This window comes from Tamandua tetradactyla, chromosome 5 (assembly GCF_023851605.1).
Source record: "Tamandua tetradactyla isolate mTamTet1 chromosome 5, mTamTet1.pri, whole genome shotgun sequence".
Classification (NCBI taxonomy): Eukaryota; Metazoa; Chordata; class Mammalia; order Pilosa; family Myrmecophagidae; genus Tamandua; species Tamandua tetradactyla.
This window is the reverse complement of record NC_135331.1, coordinates 144261021-144280172: the sequence shown is the minus strand read 5'-3', so window position 1 is coordinate 144280172 and position 19152 is coordinate 144261021. Positions and strand designations below refer to the sequence as shown.

Below are 19152 nucleotides of genomic sequence, written 5' to 3'. Positions count from 1 at the left end.
TCTCTTTTAAGCCTCCAGCTAAATAAATCAAATGTCACTCACTGGGGAGGGCAGTCCCCTCAGCTGACTGCAGATGTAATCAGCCATAGATGAATTTCATTTGCTGATGGTTCAAGTTCTCGGCAACAGAGCTGGGCATCATAACCTGGCCAAGTTGACACCTGAGCCTAACTATCACAGTATGGGGTCCTAAGGCAGGAGAACCAAAGTTGGAGTCAGAGGAAGATAGTCTTCTGATGACCTGTAATTTAAATGCCCCCTCTCTTCCCTCCAATGCTGTAATTTCCTTTTGAATTCATCCTAACCTTTCAATAAAGACATTAAGATAGATATCTAAAATTTCTCCCATCAAATCCTATACTCACCTCCCTAATCCAAATAATCTAGTTTGACTATCACATCTCAGATTCTGTTCTTAGGGGATTCAACAAGGAACCATAGCCTCTGCCTTTGGAGCTTATCATCTAGTGAGGAAAACAGACAAGAAAATAGACTATTACAGTAGACTGCTGAGACCTCTGTTAGATTTAAGTACTGGGTATCACCAACTCTATGATAGAGGCGCCCTAAACCCAATATTGTCAGGTCAAAGAGATCTCCATAGGAGACACAGCTTCTGAAGACATGGAGGAGTAAACCGGGTGAAGGGAGGAAGGGGGAATTCAGAGAGAAGAAGTAACTTCGGTGATAAGGTCTGGAGGCTAGAGAGACTTGGAGTTTTGGAACAGCAAGGAACTCAGCATGGCCAGAGAATGGGAAGAGTACAGTCTAGGGAGAGAAGGAGTTGAGTTGAGGTTGGATGGGTGGGCTGATTTTAGGTCATCAAGGACCCTGAATGCTATGCCAAGTAGTTTGGACTTCACTCCAAGACCAGTGAGAAACCTTCACAAGGTTTTAAACAGAGAAATGATGTGATCAGATTTACAAATTTTTGAAAAATCATTTTAGTATAGGCAAAGATTGGAGGAGTACAAGACTGGAAGCAGGAAGCTCAATTCATGAGCTGTGGCCATCACACAGGAAAGAAAGTATAGTTGTTTTAATTAATGCAGCAGTCATGGGAATAAAGAAAAGTGAATTAACTCAAGAAACATTAATGAAGACTTGGTCATTAGGTAATGATTGGGGACGGTAAGTAGGCAGGATATAATTGTAAAAGTTACCCAGTAACATTTTCCACGAATACAAAACAGACAAGTAGGGCTTATCAGGGTTTGTCATAGGGCCTCCCAAACTATTTCTGATATGCTGCCCCTCCAGAGTTGAGAGTCACAGCCATGGAACCTGTGGTAGCAAAGGTTTTTATGCTTTGGAACTTGCTTTCCTGATTAGAACCATGTATATGATATTGTACCTGATATGAGGGGGAAATAATTTTATGAAGGAAGAACTACTTTTGCTAAAAAGCCTTTAATAATGGATGAAATTGGGAGAGACATCAAAAAGTTAATGTTAGGCCCAGATGGTGTAACAGGTTAAAAAATCCTTCATGAAGAAGAAAGTTCTTAAGCAACATGATGCATTCAGAAGCCGATGAAAAGAGGGCACCGATCATAACATCTTCAAAACAATATATATCACCTCATATTACAAATGCTTGTGAAATGAAGGCTGCTATGCAGCTTTCAACAACAGAGCAATCACTTTTCCTATTCAGAAGATCCTCTTTTGGCAACAGCTGTATGAAATCAAAACCTGGGATAGAATACTTCAGCTGAGGTGGAATGGATTCCGAAACATGTATTGCGAAATCCTTCCCCCATTAATATACCAGACAACTACACTGGCTCTTATGTTTAGTCTATATGAAGATTTTACTTGCCTCTCTATAAGCACGTTAGCACCCCAGAGTTTCTAACTCGGAGTGTGGCAGCAGTATTTGCAGGGACAACAGAAGTAATTTTCATTCCATTTGAAAGAGTTCAAATATTGCTTCAAGACCACAAGCATCATGAGAAATTTACAAATTTCATGTTTTCACGGTCACTGAAATCCCCTGGAATTGGAGAGTATTCGCCAGATTTGATGCCATTCACCCATTCTTTTCCGTAATGGAGTCAGCAATGACCTTTTTTTTGGCCCTTGAGGTCCCATTAAGGAGTATTTACCTACTGCAGGGACTCGCAGTGCTCATTTGGTCAATGATTTTATCTGTGAAGGGCTGTGAAGGGCTGTGAAGGGCTGTAAGGGCTGTTTTATCAATGAGTTTTTCTGTGAAGGGATGCTATATTAGGATTCTTGTTTTTTTCACTTGATGTTGTAAAGACTTAAATGAAGTCTCAGATTGGTAGGGAATTTCAATCTTTCCCCATGGTTTTTCAAAACGTGTGACTAGAATGGGATAGGAAACTGACAAACCTTTGCAGAGGTGCCCATCTGAATTACCATCGGTCCCCCATATCTTGGGGTATAATCAATGCAACTTACGAGTTCATGTTAAATGTTAGATGAAAGAATCATTATTTAAGTGCCACTACTTATCAACCAAATAGAACTAAGAAGAATGCAGTTCTGCCTGGTTTCTAATCAGCCACATACTAGTTGATATCTTAAGTCCAGGGTAAAGTGAACTATGGGCAGAACTGTTTCTTTAAATACCACCAACAAAATAAAAGGTTTCAATAGGAAAATATTTTTTAAATCGTGACCAAGAACTTTTGACTAATGATCTGATTAATAGTTGTCTATCTGATGGCCTTTGACAAAAAAACCTACTAGTCAAGATGATTCTTTTTCCCAAAATACTCTATTGTTCCATACTGAAACATAAGTGGCCATGAGCAGCCAGAGAGAAGGTTTTCAGAGCCCCATGACTTCTGAGGCTTACTTTTGTTACTCCATTTCTTGCTTCTTTGCTCTTCAGAGGAGTTACAAAGATTAGTTTTCATTAAACTTGAGCACATACATGTTGCAACATAGATAAACAGCTTTTTAGGTATAGGCTTCTCATGATAAATAGTTTGTATTCATTTTGAAAATAAGCACCTATTGAGATATTATCCATTTCTATTTAAACGTGATAGAAACAAGCAGCTAAAGAAAGATCCCATTTTGCTCTCTGAGTCTGAAAGTTTTCCGTTTTATTCCGAATGTGATCTTAAACTCTTCTAAAATAGCCTTACGTTTATTTCATTTATTGCCAAAAGGTGGGGGACTTAAATTTTGTTATAGGCATTTGATCCTGTTAAGAAGTTTCATATTAATTGCATATAGATCAAACTCTGGTTAGTTACATTTCTTTGGGTTCCAAGAGGTTTTGGTGTTTTTTTTTCCTTGAGTAGTTTTGAGTAGTATACTGTTCCCTTAGATTGTTCCTTAAAACAGAAGCACTTCCATATATTTTTATTTTAGAAGTCTATTAAGAACAGCCCAGTGTTGCTGGTTTTTTGTTGTTGTTTGTTTGTTTTGTTTTGTTTTCTGGTTTCTAAATGTTACGGGGTGGGAGGGGCACAAATAGCTTCCACCACACACTGTTAGCTGTCTTTTTATGTTACTCTTGGAAACAGATGCTTTTAGGGTTTTGACATTTTGGGAACTGAAATTTCCAATTGTATCACTAAAATAATGAGAGTTTGAAAGCATAAGATTTATTTGAAGAGTTATTTTAAATTTTAGGAGTTGGTAATAGCCAGATGGCATAATCATTCCTTAACAAAGACCAAAATTTATTTGTCAGAGGAAGCAGAATTTTTAGAGAATATTTTCAGATAAAAAGGCAAAATGACTCACACAACAATTAGATAAATAATAAAATGCGTGAAACATCCTGGAGAAATGGTTTATCACTTTTTAAAAAATCCACCTCTATAAATATTATATAGTTGGGATTATTTTCCAGCATCTGATATGGCATAGAGAAGTTAGATTTCTTATTGCCAGTTTTTCATCATTCTAGATAACAGCATGTGAATACGTATATATACCCACCAAAATAAAATCAGGACCTCAATCCATAGTTTACTCAAATTATGGGCATATAGTCAAGAAAAACTGTTTACCTCTAAATGCAGTATCTTCCAACTCTAAAGGATTAGGAAACATTATCAAGCATTCGTCTGGCAGTAAAAAAGCTAAATAGTTTTACAGCAGCTCTGTTTAACAGTGTTGTGCTGAAAATGGTAGTTTATTTTAGAAACCAAGATGCAGATTTAGAGATTTCTGAATACAAAGATTTGATACCAAATAGACGTGAGTAGCATCTTTTGACCTATTAGAGTTAGAATTGAAAAGGAGTTGAGTTTCACAAATGAATGAGGAAGACACAAGGGCTCCCACCTCCCTCCTTCGCACCTGTGTGTGTCTGAGCATGTGCAGGTATTTTGGGTGGCCCAGTACATGGCAGTGAGTTAGCCCAGGGTGAAGCCTGGCCTTGGGAATGACTCCACTGGTCCTTGGTTCTAGGTGCTTCCTTTTTACTGTTGGCCATCACCTTTTTTTTTTCCGCAGGGGCAGGCACTGGGAATCTAACCCGGGTCTCAGGCATGGCAGGCGAGAACTTTGCCTGCTGAACCACCATGGCCCGCCCAGCCATCACCTTTCTTAAAAACCAAATTTCATTGTAATAACATATAAAATAAAATTTAAAATTCTGATTTTGGCATGTTTTATGTGTACAACTCGGTGATATTATATTCACAGCGTTGTGCTGCCATCACCACCATCCATTACCAAAACTTTCATCATTCTACAGTTTTTTTTCTTTACCCTCCATGCAGATTACGGAAATCTAAATTCTAAAGCACTTTTGCGCAATACAAGAGAATTCTAAGGAGAATGCTTTGGTTTCTGTGGTCTCAAATATATGGCATTTTTAAAAAGTTAATATTGTTATTGTTTTTTTACTCCTATAAATTTTTTATTTCATTTTTACTTTTTACATCTGTTCTAGTTTGCTAGCTGCTGGAATGCAATATACCGGAAACAGAATGGCTTTTAAAAAGGGGGAATTTAGTAAGTTGCTAGTTTACAGTTCTAAGGCCAAGAAAATGTCCCAATTAAAACAAGTCTATAGAAATGTCCAATCAAAGGCATCTATCCAGGGAAAGATACCTTGGTTCAAGAAGGCCAAAGAAGTTCAGGGTTTCTCCCTCAAGTGAGAAGGCACATGGCGAGCATAGTCAGGGCTTCTCTCACAGCTGGGAGGGCACATGGCAAACATGGTGTTATCTGCTAGCTTCTTCTCCTGGCTTCCTGTTTCATGAAGCTCCCCAGGAGGCGTTTTCCTTCTTCATCTCCAAGGTGCTGGCTGATGGACTGTGCTTTGTGGTGCTGCAGCATTCTCTGCACTCTCTGAATCTCTCATTCTCCAAAATGTTTCCACTTTTATAGGATTCCAGTAAAACAATCAAGACCCACCCAAATGGGTGGAGACATGTCATCACCTAATCCATCTTAACAACCATTCTTGATTAAATCACATCTCCAGGGAGATGATCTGATCACAGTTTCAAAAATACAGTATTGAATAGGGATTATTCTGCCATTTTATAAAATGGGATTTTGATTAAAACATGGCTTTTCTAGGGGACATAGATCCTTTCAAACCAGCACAACATCTTTGAAGATCTTACTGCAAATACATTACCAGGAATGGTTTTGTGTATCCTGTAGACTCCTTCAGTTTGACAAAAGATTGAATAGAATTTATGGTTGCCAAAATGCTTTGCCTGAACTTTTAAAAATATAATGTGTCATAAATAAGTAAGATATTCTAGCAGTTGCTTTTACCTTCACTATAAACTAGTGTAATAATTTTGAAAAGGCAAACTTGATTGAGTAACTTATTCCAAAAAGCTTTAAAAGTGGCCTTTCTTGTACATATGTGGCACAGACCGCTTATGAATGCAGGACACTTTGGGTTTTGCTTCCTATATTTCATGTCTGATACTACCAGAAATATATATATATTCTGTATATAACACAATTAGAGGTGGCCTGAGCCCTCAGGATTACACCACAGAAACTAAACACAACCTTTATATAGTGACAGATTTGTGTCTTATTTGTCTCATTTATAAGTGGGACAAAGTTGGTGTCTTTGTCTCAATAGTCAATATTCAACTAATAAGTTGGTTATGTAATCACATGCTATATATTGTGAAGCATGCAATAAAACAGAATTGTGTATATATAATCATCTTTGGAGACCTGAAATTCTCAATCTCAGTTACTATGGTAACTGTGGTGCAAAATATAAGGGACTAGCGAGTGGTAGAGAGGATATGTGAAATAGGATCTAGAGGGCTTCACATAAAGCCAATCATGTTGTACTAACACTGGTTCAGTGTAGATGAAGTACTGTAATATGAGGGGTATGCAGTCATTAAGTGATGGCTAGACAGGAAATTCCATTTGAGGAAATGATAACAAACTTGGTTTATTTTTTCAAGTTAAAATATCTCTGTATGTTTTTCATATGCAAGTGCATACCAGGACTTGAAAAGTCATTTTCCTTAAATTAAACATTTCTAGTTTATAGTGCTGAGCTTTTCCTTATTATAACGACCTACAAATTGCATGGGAGTCTCTATATGTTTTCCTTTTTTAAAGTTCTTTATTAAAAGCACACAAGCTATTTTTGATATTTTGAAATTTTGTGACTATATGAGTCTAATGAAATCTCCAAGTGTTAATATGCTTTTTTTTTTTTTTGTATGCTGTATGGCAGGGTCACATTTCATTCTTTGCCCATGTGAGTATCCCATTATTGCAGCATCATTTGTTAAATTTTTTGTTTGTTTTGTTTTGGGGAAGTGCATGGGCCAGGAATTCAACCTGGGTCTCCCACATGGCATAATGTGCTTTTTTGGTAATTCTGTTTGAAATAAAGTTTGATTTTTTTGTTAAAAAAATAAGGGGAGGTGCAAGGTTATTTCAGTAGTAGAATTCTTGCCTGCCATGCAGGAGAGCTGGGTGCTGCAATAATGGGATAATCACATGGAAAAAGATTGAAATGTGACCCCCATCATACAGCACATATACAAAAAATCAAAATAAGGTTTTGTGTCTGATGGCACAGCATGCCTGGTTCTTTTGCAGGAGCATCTTGGGTATTCTTGTACTTTACTCTTGCACATAATTTTTAGAATTTTTTTTTATGTCCCAGAGAACAACCCGTTGAGCTATTTATTGGATTTGCTTTGAATCAATAGATAAATTTAGGAATCACTTCTTATCCTCTCAGTATTTCTCAGTTACTGAACAGATATATCTCATGCATGTGACCTTCTTTAATGACTTTCAATAAAATTTATAATTTTATTCATAGAAGTCTAAAACATCTTTTGCTATATATTTTTCTGTTTGTGGTCAGCATGTAAAAATATAATTTGTCTTTATGTGTTGATTTTTGTATCCAGCAAATTTGTTAAACTCTCTTTTTTAACTCTGCAAACTTTTAAGTATGAAGTATAAAGTGATATCGTATGCCACAAATGACTCTTTTATTTTTTCCTTTCTTACCCATTTACTTTTCATGTCCTTTCCATCTCTTATCGTGTTGATTAGGATGTCTGGTTCAATGTTGAAAAGTAGTAGTGATAATATAGAGCACCATTATTTTTAAAGAAATGCCTATATTTTCCCATTAAGTGTAGTGCTTTCTGAAAATAAATACTACTTTTTTTCTGGTTAAGAAAGTTTGACTACTATTCCTTGTGCAGGAATTTGCATTTTAACAAGCATCGAAGATTATTGTCATTCAGGTGACCCAGGGGTACATACTTTGGAAAAGTAGTTTCTATAAAGAAATATCATGTCCAGCAAAGACTTCTCCATCTCTTTAGCATCTTTGAATATGATGGACAATGATATATTCATGTAATAGACATATTTAAAAATAGGTCAGCTCTGTTGACCACTCAGTAATGAAAATGACTTACAATGCCAAAAACGTGAGCACGGTTTATTAATACTTATAAATGTTTTACCATTATAAAAGTGCTACAGAAATCCTAAGCAATAAATGACTAATTTTTTATGATCTGACCACAATTAATCAAGTGTTTTTGAAGGAATTTATTACTTGTACTTATAACCCAAATGAAAACACTATGCTAGATTTTTATTTCTAAATTATTTTATTAGTACAAGAATTCTAAAGAAACCCTTAATTTGCCATGTTTCCTTTTATAACCTTTCAATTTAATACATTTATTTGCTTATTCAAAGTCAGATCATCCAACATTTTATCTTTCTTTTATATTGTAATTGCAGTTTTCTAAAAAAGCTATTATGGTAGGAAAGGCCAAGTGGAAGCCGCTAGAACTGCCCCTACATAGCAAAATAGTAAATCAGAAGCAACACCAGATTCTTGGAGGGTTTGTAGAGATTAGTGCCACTCTTAAAGACTTAAAGGATGCAGGAGTGGTGATTCCCAGCATATCCGCATTCAACTCTCTTATTTGGCCTATGCAGAAAATAGATGGGTCTTAGAGGATGACAGTGGATTATCATAGACTTAACCTGGTGGTGAATCCAATTGCAGCTGCTGTTCCAGATATGGTATCATTGCTTGAACAAATCAGCATATTGCCTGGTACCTGGTATGCAGCTATTGAACTGGCAATTTTTTTTTTCTCAATAGCTGTCAGTAAAGACCACCAGAAACAGTTTGCATTCAGCTGGCAAGGCCAGCAGTATACATCACTGTCCTGCCTCAGTATACATATCAACTCTCTAACCTATGCCATCCAGCTAAACCATCAGCAACAGGATATGAAGTTTAATAGTGAATGTTACCTAAGGAGTTGCATCCAATTCTGGAGAGATGTAGTGCATTTCTGGTTGTATGGGGATAGTTGAGTATTGTTAGGCAAAGCATGGCTGTTATTGTGTTCTACTTAGAAATTAAGCATGTTTTAAGGTGATGTGTATAGCTGGTAAATTGACAAGGGGTGGACGTGTTGATGGTTAAGTTCTGGTGTCAACTTGGCCAAGTGGTTATGCCCAGTTGTCTGGTCAGGCAAGCACTGACCTGACAGTTGTTACAAGGACATTTTGTGGCTGGTTGATAAACTGAAAGGCTGGTGTATTAAATCATCAGTCAGCTTATTGCATGTGTGTCTGATTACATTTGTGATCAACTAAAGTATGACCCCCACAATGAGATAATCCAATCAGTTAAAGACTTTTAAGGAAGAAGATGGATTCTTTCACTGCTTCTTCAGCCAGTGAGCCTTTCCTGCAGAGTTCATCCAGACCCTTCAACAGATCAACCAGCTTCACAGCCTGCCCTACAAATTTTGAACTCTTCCAGACTCACGGTTGCATGAAACACCTTTATAAAGCTCATATTTACAGTTCTGTCCTGTTGGTTCTGTTTCTCTTCCTGACTAACACAGCAAATTTTTGGTAACATTAGTTCATTGAATTTATTTATTATTTTACTAATATTTAATGAAATATGATATCTTTTTATTAAATCATAAGTTTTTGAAACAGCTTTATTGAGGTATAATTGATATACAATGTTAATGTTTACAATTATTTTTTGACATATGTATTCACTTGATTAACACCATCAAGATAATGAACATATCCATCACCCCCCAATGAACATATCTATCAGTTTCCCCCTCCAGTGTAACCCTTCCCTATCATCCCTCTCTGCCACTGTCCCTTCTCCCCACAGATAACTAAGAATCTACTCTCTGTCTCAATAGATTAGTTTACATTCTTTAGAATTGTATATGAATGTAATCATGTATTTTTTTTCTATAGCTCCTCTCACATAGCATAATCATTTTGAGTTAATCATGTGCATATCAACAGTTAATTACTAGTTATTCCTGCTTATTGTTAATTTACTGCTATTTTATTATTCATTGTATGGATAAGCCACAATTTTTATCCATTCACCTGTAAATCATAAATGTTTAATATGATAAAATAGAAAGTTCTTTGGCTCAAAACCAGAAAGTAGAATAGGTTAGAAAGTCTTTAAAACTAAAGAAAATCATGAGACGAGAACCTTGAGAAGGATAAAATGTGAGGGGAATAAACATTTTTTTTTTTTTATCAAAGGTAGGACACTGGTGAGGAAAACCAAGTCTGAAAGAAATAGAGAAGTCAGTAGAGGGTGGCAAATTTCAGAAAAGCAAGAATAGACTATGAACTGAGAAATATAGTAATTAGAAGTTGTGAGCAGGTGTAACAGTGAACAGAAAAACATTAAATTTAATGAAGTCAAATTTAGCAATCTTTTCCTTTATGGTTAGTACATTTTGCGTCCTATTTAAGAAAACTTTTCCTTTCTCAAGGTCCTGAAGATATTCTAAATTGCCTTCTAAAAAGTTTTATTGTTCTTCCTTTTATAGTTAGGTCTGTAGTACACTGAGAATTGATTTTGATGTTTGGTATGAAGTAAAAGTCAATATCCATTTTTTTCCATATAAATATCCAGTTTAGCCCAGCATCATTTATTTTAAAAAGCAACCTTTCTCATCCCATTGTAGTGCCACCTTTGTCACAAATCAAGTGTTTTTTATGTGTGGTATCTGGATATGTTTTAAGATGCTCTGTCCTGTTCTTTTAGTCAATACTTTGCATCAATATCACGCTTTGTTAATTATAGCAACTTTGTAGCAAATTTGATAAGAGCAAAATTCCCTAACTTTCTTCTTCTTTTCAAAGATTATCTTGGCTATTATTGGCTCTTTGTCCTCCCATATGACATTTTAAATCAGCTTGTCAATTTCCACACACACACACACAAACCTTGCTGGAATTTATCTTGCTATCTATAAATCAATTTTAATCTATAGATTAATTTTCTAAAATCTTCATAATACTGAGTCCTTCAATCCATGAATATGGTATATATTTCCATGTACTAGTTCTTCTTTAATTTCTATCAATAATTTTACATAGTTTTCTGTGTATATGTCTTGCATATCCTCTATTTGTTTAGTAATTAGTAAGAATATTAATGCTCAAACCCCTCTCCCAGATGTCCTGAATCAATTGGTCTGATATAGGTCCCAGGCAGTGGTAGTTTTCCATGATGACCAGGTGATTCTAATGTACAGATAGAATTTGAGAGACATGGCTTTAGAAACCTCTCTCAAAACCAGCATTAATCTATCATTTGTACTTTTGGAATACTTTTATTTACCCAGTTTAAAAACTGTCTACATATATTATCATCAAGTCCTGGATCCTTTTTTAAAGAAAGATTCTTTCAAATAACACCCAGTAATGTAAACCTACAAGTTAAATATACTAGAAAATAAAAGTACAAATAGAGTGGTGAGATTATTCATCTAAATCGTAGAAATAAACAGTCTCACTGGCTGTGTGATTTTGGGAAAGTTACTTAAGTTCAATAAGTCTCATTTTTCTAATCTGTACAACAAATAATGCCTATCAATCATGTAGTTCTTGTGATGATTAAATCATTTAATTTAGGGAAAGCACTTCGCAGTGAGCCTGGAACAACTTAGCTCTCAAGAAATATTAGCAGTTGTAAGAAAAAAATCTCATAAAGGTAGAAAGAGTGTGATGCAGCAGAGAGGATGGTTAGCTTTTTAAAGGAAAAACATCTCTTTCTCAATGACAGAGATTTTCTATCAGAGTTGCATAGACGTGTTCCAAAGGCTGTGTGTTCCTGACACTGTATTCCAACTTCTGTACATATGGGCATTTTTTTTCTGGAGAGAGGGATCAGGGTTCATTAGATTCTCAAATGGTTTTATAATTTAAGGAAAGTTAAGCACGAGTGAAAAGACTGAGAGGGTGGGGACAGGGCATGCTGCAGTGGGGAGACACTTGCTCAACAGTGCTCAGACCTCACCTCTCCATCTTCTCACTGAAACAAACTTCACAATCATCACATAGGGCAGGAGGCTCAAGAAGCAGAGAATAGTGGCAGCACAAAGGGGTGGCTTGTGGACAGGTACTTCATATTCACCCTACTTCCTCAATAAATATACAATTTGGAGGGAGGTGATATCAACAAGATGGGGGCATAAAACATCCCTGTGAATGTCCTCCCTTAGAGACACCTAAATAAAAGGGAAGGTTCAACACTCTTGGAATGCAGGGGGATGACTAACACTGGAGAACAATGCAACAAACATTGAATTTCAAAAACAGCAATAACAAAACAGCCAAAACCAATATGAAAGCAGGGGGGCAAATTTATCAGCCCAGGAAAATTTTGCAAAGGAAGAACAAAGTCAGAGGTCTCATACATCCCAATTTCAAAACTTACTATAAAGCCATAGTAATCAAAACAGTATGGTACTTGCATAAAGACAGACACATAGTCCAATGAAATAGAATTGAGAATTCAGAAATAAACTGGATTTTATTTGCCAACTGATTTTTGGCCAACTGATTTTTGACAAGTTCCATCTACATTAAATAGGGAAAAACCAGTCTCTTCAACAAATAGTGCTAGGAAAAGTGAATGACTATATGGAAAAGAATAAAGTTAGACCTCTATCTCACACCATATGCAAAATTAACTATAAATGGATCAAGGACCTAACATTCAAGTTAAACCAAAAAACTCCTAGAAGAAAACACTGGGAGGTTCTTCATAACCTCGGCTTTGTTAGTGATTTCTTAGCTCTGACAACAAAAGCACAAACAATAAAAGAAAAAACAGATAACATGGACTTTGTCAAAATTAAAAACTTCTGTATGTCAAAGAACACTATAAGAAGGTGTAAAGACACAAGCAGAATGGGAGAAAATAATTTAAAAATGAACAAAGGAGTTGAATAGACACTTCTCTAGAGTAAATATACAAATGGCCAATAAGCACATGAAAAGATGCTTGACATTCAATGATGTGAAGGGAAATGCAAATTAAACTCACAGTGAGATACCACTTCATACCCACTACCATGGCTATTATTAAATTTAAGAAAAAAAAAATAAGTATGAGAATTGATTGATCAGGAAGATGGTGGAGTAGGGGGCTCCAGGACTCAATCCTTCCACCAAAACCACTATTAAACAGGCAGGAAATGTCTGAAACAATTATTTGAAACACCAGAGGCCAGAAGAACATTGCACAGCATCCAGGGAAGAGTAGGAGGAAGAGACTGATACATTATAGGAAAGAACTGTAAGTTGCACTGTCCGTGTGGGAAATACTAGTGCCCACCTCCCCTCTCCAAATAGCAGACCATCATCAGATTCAGTCCCTGGTTAGCTTCCTGGTGGCAGAAACGGACATAAAATCTTCTACTCCAAAACAGGGTGGGCATGGCCAGTTGCTGATCATGGCTTTTGATTCGCAAACTTGTATCACAGGGTGCCAGCTTTGAGTGTAGCCATTGTTTCAACCCTGCCTGACAAATGTGGGGATTGGCATTGTTTCAACTCTCCATGGACAGGGGTGGAGGCAATGGGGATTTAAAGACAGAGCACTTCCTCAGGTCTGTGGGGGACTTAGCTGAAGAACTAATGGACCAGAAAAACTCAGTTTTGGGGAGTCATTGGAGAAGATTTTGATTCCCTTCCTGACCCTTTCCCAAGTTACTTTGGAGCCAGTCTGCACCACTTTGTGGGTCCCTGACCACGTGTTTGCTGGGAAATACCAACCTGGGAGTTTTCTCAGAGGTGATCCTCCTCCTTGAATTTGCATTCCATGCAGAAGCAGTGTGAGACAAAAAAGAATGTAAAAAACTATACAGTTTATTTATGTAGTGGAGAAGCTAAGTGTACCTACAATTATGCCTATGAGTTACTTCCAAAGGACCTCAGATGTGGCCTGTTTTTCGCTAAGCTCAATTCTGCAAGTAAAATCATTACACTCCCCTAGGGGGAGACAAGACTTCCAGGGGTGGGAGTCTTCCTGGCAACATGGTATATGACTCCAAGGGATGAGCCTGGCCCTGACACTGTGGGATCAACAATGTCTTCCTGACCAAAAGGGGAAAAAGAATTGCGACAAACTCTATCAGTGGCTGAGAGAGTTTAAATAGAGTTGAGACTCTACTCTAAAGGCTACTCTTATGCAAGCTTCAGCTAGATATTGATATTTATCATGGTTTGCCAAACCCAACCAAAACCATTCCTTCCAACCCTAAAGAATACGAGTGCTTTATCTGAGATTCTACAAAGATTCCATGCACTATGATTACTTTGAAAGATAAAACCTCCAGTCCTGAATATCTTGGAGAGTGGCCAGCCTCTCCAAGAACATCAACTAATTCCATCCCCCATCCATATATTATCAACAGCCCCTCCAACATGGAAAAGTTAGAATGGGCATAGCCCAAATACCCCTAAAGATTGGGAGAAAGCTCGAAGGAGAAGGTGAAGTTGTAAGAGAGAAGAGAGGATTTAACAAATGAGTATGACTTCTGAATCTTTATATTGCTATTTCTTTTCATCTCCAGTGTCTTGGAGAAACTAGAAGGAAAAACCTAAAATTGTGGAAATGTAACTCAACCAAACTCAGAAATCTGTTCTGTAACTGATTGTTGTGGTGTGCTTTGAAATTTGTTTCTTTTTTGTATATATTATTTTACACAATAGAAATTAAAAATAATAAAACAATATGGAAGCAGGTTCATTAAAAAAAAAATCGATAGAGGCAGACAGTCTGGGACAAAGGCCTGCAGCTTCAAATACCTGGGAGAGGGAGCTCTGACTCTGGGGAAGCAGAGGAGACAACCAAACTCCTGTAAATAGGGGAACTCCAAAACAACTCACAAGCAAAAGCCCAGGACAAGACAGAGGCCCAAAAAGACAGGGAAAACCCTGTACCTTACATTCACCTTGGGCAGGTCTTTCTGATAGGAGGGATGAAGCTCAAGGAAATCTCTGTTTTATCATCAGCTGATTATAAAACCAGGAAACAGACATCCCAGGGAATAATTTCCAGAGTTTTAAAAATATTAAAATGTACAATGTGCAACAAAAGAGTGCAAGACAAGCAAAGAAACAAGAAATGATGGCCCATTGAAAGGAAGAAGATAAAGATACAGAAAATATCAATGAAGAAGAGGCAAATATGGAAATACTAAAGAAAGCCTTTTTAAAATTATCTTCAAAATGCCCAAGGAAATGAAGGAAAATAAAGAGAAAGAACTAAAGAATGCCAGGGAAGCAATGAATGGGCAACATGATAAATTTAGTAAAGAGATAGAAATTTTTTAAAGGAACCAAACAGAACTACTGGAGTTGAAGACAACAATAACTGAAATGAAATTATCCCAGAAGCATAGTGGGGCTGGCAGAAAAAAAAGAATACATGAACTTGAAGACAAAACACTTAAAATGAGTCAGGCTGAGAAGCAGAAAGAAAAAAGAAACATTAAAAGCTAAAATAGTCTAGGACAACTCTGGGACAGCAGAGCATACCAACATACACATTACAGGAGCCCTAGAAGGAGAAGAAAGAGAAAAAGGGGCAGAAGGAATAGTCAAAGAAATAATGCCAGAGAGCCTCCCAAACTTAGCAAAAGATGTGAATATGTGCTTCCAAGAAGCATCAAACAGGATAAATGTGAAGAAAAATGCACCTTGACACATATTGAGTACACTATCAAATACAAAGGACAGAAAAGGAGAGAGTTCTGAAAGCTGCAAGATAAAGGCAATGTGTTATGTACAAGGGAGTCCCAATTAGACTGAGTACCAATATATCATCAGAAACCATGGACACAAGAAGGCAGTGGGTTGAAATGCTTAAAGTACTGAAGGAAAACAACTGCCAGCCAAGAATTCAATATCCAGTTAAGACTTTTTTAAGACTTTCTTTAAAAAATGAGGGAGGGTTAAGACATTCTCAGATAAACAAAAACTAAGGGAGTTCACCACTGGCAGTGCCTTATAAACGATGCCAAAGAAAGTTCTTCAGTCTGAAAGGACAGGATAAAAGCAGCATAAAGAAATAAAGGCTTGCAGTAAGGGTAACCAATTGGGTAACTATAAATGTCAATGTTATTGTCTTGTATAGTCTGGCATGTAATTCCATGTTACTTCCTACAGGTGTTAAAATGCAAATGCATAAAAAACAATGATAAATATAGGTTTTTGGACATACAGTGTACAAAGATGTAAGTGGTAACAAGTACCAAAAAAAAAAATGGAGGGCTTTTTTGTGAATGTGCATACAATAGTTAAGTTGGTATCAAACCAAGTATGATTGTTATATATATAGAATGTTAAATTTTAACCCCATGGTAACCACAAGGAAAATAGATGGAATAGATATGCAGATAGAAATGAAAAGGTACTCAATATGTTACAAAACAAAAATCAAAGAAATATAAAAGGAGGCTTTAAAAGAGACAAAGGTCAAAAAACGTAAAAGACTTACAAAGGCTAAATAGCAAAATGGTAGAAGAAAGACCTGTATTATCAGTAGTGATGTTAAATGTAAATGGATTAAACTCTCCAATCAAAAGGCAGTGATTGGCAAAATAGATTAAAAAGCATGACCCAACTATATGCATCTGCAAGAGACACACCTTTAAGTCAAAGATACATGGAATTTTAAAGGATTTTTAAAAATATACCAAGCAAGTAGGAACCAAAAGAGAGCTAGGATGACTATACTAATATCAGGTAAAATAGGCTTGTAGTAAAAAACTGCTATGAGGAACAGAGATGGTCATTACATATTGATAAAGAGGACAGTTCAACAGGAAGATGTAACAATTAAAAATAAATACACGGGCAGGCCACAGTGGCTCAGCAGGCAGAGTTCTCGCCTGTCATGCCAGAGACTCAGGTTCGATTCCCAGTGCCTGCCCATACAAAAAGAAAAAAAGAAAGAAAAGAAAAATATATATGCATCTAACAGCAGAACTCCAAAGAATATAAAGCAAACATTGACAAAACTGAAAGGAGAAATTGATAGTTTATACATTGATAGTAGGAAATGTTAAAGCACACCACTGTCAATAGTGGCTAGAACATCAAGTCGGGAGATCAATAAGGAGTACAGGACTTGAAGGATACACTAAACCAACTAGACCTAACAGACATATATAGAACACTGCACCCAGCGAAAATAGGATACACATTCACTTCGAATGCACATGGATCATTGTCCAGGATCGACCATATGTTAGGTTACAAAACAAGTCTCAAAAACTACAAAAATACTGAAATCAAACAATGTATATTCTCTGATCACAATAGAATGTAGCTAGAAACCAACAACAGAGGCAGAAATGGAAAATTCACAAATATGTGGAAATTAAATAACATGCTTTTAAACAGTGTATTGAGTTAAAGAAGCAATCAGCAAAATTAGGAAATATCTTGAGGTGAATGAAAATGAAAATACCAAAAACTTATGGGATATAGGAAAGGCAGTGCTGAAAAGGAAACTTATAGCTCTAAATGCTTACATTAAAAAAGAAGAAAGACTTCAAATCAGAGATCTAACCTCAAAACTAGAAGAACTAGAAAAAGAAGAGCAAACTAAATGCAAAATTAGCAGAAGGGAGTAAACGGCAAAGATCAGAGCAAAAATGAATGAAATAGAAAACAAAAAGCAATAAAGAGGATCAACAAAACCAAAAGTTGATTCTTTGGAAAGAACAATAAAATCAACAAACATTTAACTAGACTGACAAAGAAAAAAAGAGAGAGGATACAAATAACAAAAATCAGAAATGAAAGGGGGACATTAGTACTGACCTGGCTGAAATAAAAAGGACTATAAGAGGTAGTATGCGCAAATGTATGCCAATAATTAGAAAACCTAGATGAACTGCACATATCCTTAGAAACACACAAACTACCCACACTGACTTAAGAAAAAATAGAAGATCTCAACAAACCAATTGACACAGTAATCAAAACCCTCCTAACAAAGAAAAGCCCAGGACCAGATGGCTTTCCAGGGGAATTCTACCAAACATTCCAAGAAGACTTAACTACAATTCTTCTAAAACTCTTCCAAAAAATTGAAGAGCAGGGAACCCCCTAGTTCATTCTACAACCCAATATCTCCTTCATACCAAAGCCAGGTAAAGATACCACAAGAAAAGACAATTTTAGTCCAATATCTCTTATGATATACATGCAAAAATCAACAAAATACTAGTAAACCAAATCCAACAGCATATTAAAAGAATTCTACACCATGATCAAGTGGCATTTATCTCAGGTATGAGAAGGTGGTTGGACACAAGAAAATTAATTAATGTAATGCATCACATTAACAGAATAAAGTAAGAAACCCACACACACAAGTGATCATCTCAATTGATGTAGAAAAGGCAGTTAGCAAAATACAGCATAGCATCTTGATAAAAACATTTAGAACACTAGGAATAGAAGTAAACATCCTCAAGATGATAAAGGGCATATATGAAAAGCCCAAAGCTAACCTGCTACTTAATGGTGAAAGACTGAAAAGTTTTCCTCTAAGACTTATAACAAGACAAGGATGTCACTTCATTATTAGTATTCAACATTGTACTGGAAGTTCTTACTAGAGCAATTAGGTAAGACAAACAAGTAAAAGACATCCAATTGGAAAGGGAGAAGTAAAGCCTTCCCTTTGCATATGATATGATCCTTTATACAGAAAATCCTGAAAAATCCTCAACAAAGCTCCTGGAACTAGTACATGAATTCAGCAAAGTGGAAAGTACAAGATTAATGCCCCCAAATCAGTAGTGTTCAATGAACAATGAGAGGAAGAAATCAAGAGAAAAGTTCCATTCACAGTAGCAATGAAAAGAATCAAATATCCAGGGATAAACTAACCAAGGATATAAATGGCTTGTACACAGAAAACTACAGAATGTTGCTAAAAGACATCATGAAGACCTAAATAAATGGGAAGACATCCCATGTTCATGGAATGGAAGACTAAATATCATTAAGATTTCAATACTACCAAATGCAATTTATAGATTCAATGCAATCCCAATCAAAATTCCAACAATGTTCTTTGCGTAAATAGAAAAGCCAATCATCAAATTTATATGGAAGGGTATGGATCCCTGAATAGCTGAAGCCATGTTGAAAAAAAATATCGGAGGACTTACACTTCCCTATTTTAAAAGTTATTACAAAGTGCTGGGAAAACTGGATCTCCATTTGCAAAAAAAAAAAAAAAAGGAGGCCCTCTACCTCATACAAAAATCAACTCTAAATGGATTGAAGACCTTAATATTAGAATTAGATATATCAAATTCCTAGAAGAAAAAATAGGGAACAGTCTTC

The 19152-nt window shown here is 36.2% G+C and overlaps 1 pseudogene; it reads left to right on the top strand.

Moving 5' to 3' along the window:
- The first annotated feature begins 468 nt into the window (after positions 1-468).
- Positions 469-2870, top strand: LOC143682793 (mitochondrial nicotinamide adenine dinucleotide transporter SLC25A51-like; annotated as a pseudogene).
- The last annotated feature ends 16282 nt before the right edge of the window (positions 2871-19152 follow it).